Source organism: Phalaenopsis equestris, unplaced genomic scaffold (assembly GCF_001263595.1).
Source record: "Phalaenopsis equestris unplaced genomic scaffold, ASM126359v1 Scaffold209682, whole genome shotgun sequence".
Lineage (NCBI taxonomy): Eukaryota > Viridiplantae > Streptophyta > Magnoliopsida > Asparagales > Orchidaceae > Phalaenopsis > Phalaenopsis equestris.
Genome location: NW_018228833.1, coordinates 1 through 3,061, shown reverse-complemented (window position 1 = coordinate 3,061; position 3,061 = coordinate 1). Strand labels below are relative to the sequence as shown.

Sequence of the window (3,061 nt, the reverse complement as noted above, 5' to 3'; positions counted from 1 at the left end):
AAGTCATACCCTGCAGCATTCCTTGTAGGGGTTCTTCTTTTTAACCTACAAAACCATAACCTGTAGCTTTCCCGCGTACTTCCTTTTTACCTGTAGGCCACACCCTGTAGTTTTCTCTGCAGATGTTCTTCCTTTTGACCTACAGGTCAGGCCCTGCAACTTTCCTTGCAAGCGTTCTTTTTTTCCCTGCAGCAATACACAGCCGCTTTCCTTGTAGGTTGTCTACTTCATCGCAAACTTTCTTGCAGCATTACTTGTAGAAACATTTCGTCTACCTACAGACACTACATAAACTGTAGTTAAATACAACAACAGTTAATTAGAAATATCCCTAAATGCTTGGGGTGATACAAGTATTGGATGAAGACTTCAAGTTCTACCTCAAGAATCTTTCTCGCTCATTTTTTTATATTTTCAAATCCAAGTTGAGCATGGTTGTCAACTATGCTTCAACTTGAAAGGGAGTATTAGAAATTATATTAGAAAATAAATTATTCATGTAAGAGTTATGAGGATTAGATTTTTTTTCTTTAGATTGAATTTATTTCCTTAACTATTTTAGATTTATTTTCTTTCCTATTTTATGTCGTTTCCTTTATCTCCAATTAGTTATTATAAATTGATTAATTTGACACATAATTTTTATATATTTCTTTTCATGTTATTTCATTTTTTCTTGTCTTTCCTATTCTAGGATTCATGAAAGGGTATATATACCCCCCCCCCAATCCCCCCCCCCCCCCTTCTTCCCCCCTTTCATATCAATAAAATAACTCCGTTGAATTCTGAAAATCAATATCATGTGAATCAAGCAAAGTTTAGATTTAGAAAAAAATAAAAAAGTCAAACTAATTTGCAGGACAATCTGTCTCTACAAATATAATCAAAGATAAAAGCAATATACTGAAAGCATAACGCGCCAAAACTGATTACAGCATACATGACGAAATTAAAATAATTAAAGACCTCAACGTCTTTCAGCGATGCAAGTGCTACACATGCTCTGGACAATAAGAAATCTCCAGCAAGCACAGCAACCTGCAAAAAATAGTACGTATTTTTCATTCAATAGAGTAGCTTTCATCCATACAAAAGAAATGGGCAGCAGCGAACACGCCAAAAAAGGGATATCAATGGAAAAAAAGAACAAAAGCAATATCACCAGAGGCCGAAAACAATACTCAATAGAAATGATTGAAGAAAAGATTCAAAAAGCCAAACACATATTTGGTATGATGCTAATGAAATGATTATGAAGTCTTAAACTATTTTAAATAAATAATTTAACAGATATAATATGAAACACTTAACAGATTATTCTTAGCTATCAGTTTTATAGCCACAATACACGCAATTGAAAAATGTTGGTTATGCACTTTTCCCTAGAAAGATTGAGTATTTCCAATGTATACAAATTTGACGATGATTGTCATGCATGACATCAATTTAAAGAATATAAGGACATCTCAGAGCAGGAACACTTGGCCCTTTCCTTGCATGATCCAAATCCTTCAATGGGGGAGCCATGGCTATTAGCAAAATAGTATAGTCGATGAACAACTCCATTCACATTCATATAAGATTTATTTATGTTCACTTACTTAGATGATTGAACAACCTAAAATAAAATTTTTAAAGCTAAAAATATAAATGAATAATAACAAACATTGGCTCACTTATTATTTCTATTCCTAAACATTTTTGTTTGTTGTTAAGAAAGTACCTCTTTAGAGCTTAATAACAATGATAATCTAGTGATGATTTAGTCCCTCATTTAATGACTTGTACTGTGCTCTAGAATCATTTTTTTTTTATAAACCATGCATTTTCAAAACTATGTACGCTCTTACCTATAATTCTATTATCATGTAAGAAATAAAATTAAACAGATAGATTAAAGCTATGTATTGGTGCAAGTGAATGGGTAGTCCCAAACAGAAGCTTGATACTAGGCTTTGTTGCTTTGGCGTGGAGAATTGGCAAGCTTATAACTGTTACTTAGGGCAAGCAGAAAAGTTTAAGAATGGTCAATGCTTTGGTAAATAAATGTGCCAATTTTCTGACCTGGCCTACTCGTTATTTAAAATCCTCAAGTTGTTTCACATCATGCTTCCCACTTGTTTATTTAAGATTCCTTAAAGGCTCATAACATGTAAATTGTTAGGTTCACTAGTCTGATTTTAATCCATACACAGATAGTAAGTTCACGTTGTTTTCTAATCGATGGCCAGTTTTGCTGTGCAGAAGTTGTCCAACAATACTGATCATAGAAATTTATTGAATCTCATTCAAGCTGGATAGTCAACAAACTTCAAATTTGGTCAAATTTACCCAACATGCTCCTATGATGCTATGCCTGTGAAGCTTTATGAAATAAAATCTATCTCCTTCACATAAATCAACTAGGTGGCTCAAACCATAAGAAAAAAAAAAGATGTAATGAAGCTTGGACATGATTTTTAAAGCTCAACTCTTTCTTGATTGTTCTAGGAAAAAACATGGTTGAGAAAGGATCAGCACAGATTTTTCCATCTGTCACACGTAAATGAGAGAACTACATGTGGTGAAGTACTGGCATCGATATCATCAAAATAGATTGTACCCATAAGATATTTATAATATAAATTCTTGAGAGGTTGTTACTAATTAATAAATTGACAGAAATTACAATTCAACAAACAACATGAAACTTCATCCATCTGTAACATTAACGGCATTGATAGAATATCATATGCTGATTATTTTGGTTGGCATAAGTCAAAGAAGTTCTTCTCAGCTAATGGAGTACAGTAATCACCTTGTTACCCATAAAGGAGTTCAGGGACCGTATACCACGCCTTGTTTCCGCATCATCCAAAACATCGTCATGGAGAAGGCTTGCCACCTAGGATGACAAACGGGAAGAAAGTTCAAAACTAATACATCCACAAGTTAACTTTTATGGAGACAACTACATTTTCTGTAACATAAATTAAAAAAAAAAACATAAGTGTATTGAATGACCGCCATTCAAAATCATAAACGGCAATGTTTTGAATCATTGACATGGATCATCTCAATA

The 3,061-nt window shown here is 33.3% G+C and overlaps 1 long non-coding RNA gene across 1 annotated transcript; it reads right to left on the bottom strand.

Moving 5' to 3' along the window:
* Positions 1 to 960: 960 nt before the first annotated feature.
* LOC110036685 lies at positions 961 to 3,057 on the bottom strand. The gene is made up of 3 exons (XR_002295254.1): positions 3,046 to 3,057; positions 2,798 to 2,884; positions 961 to 1,038 (listed from the first exon to the last, which is right to left on the bottom strand). It is a non-coding gene; the product is annotated as an uncharacterized LOC110036685 (long non-coding RNA).
* Between the last annotated feature and the right edge of the window lie 4 nt (positions 3,058 to 3,061).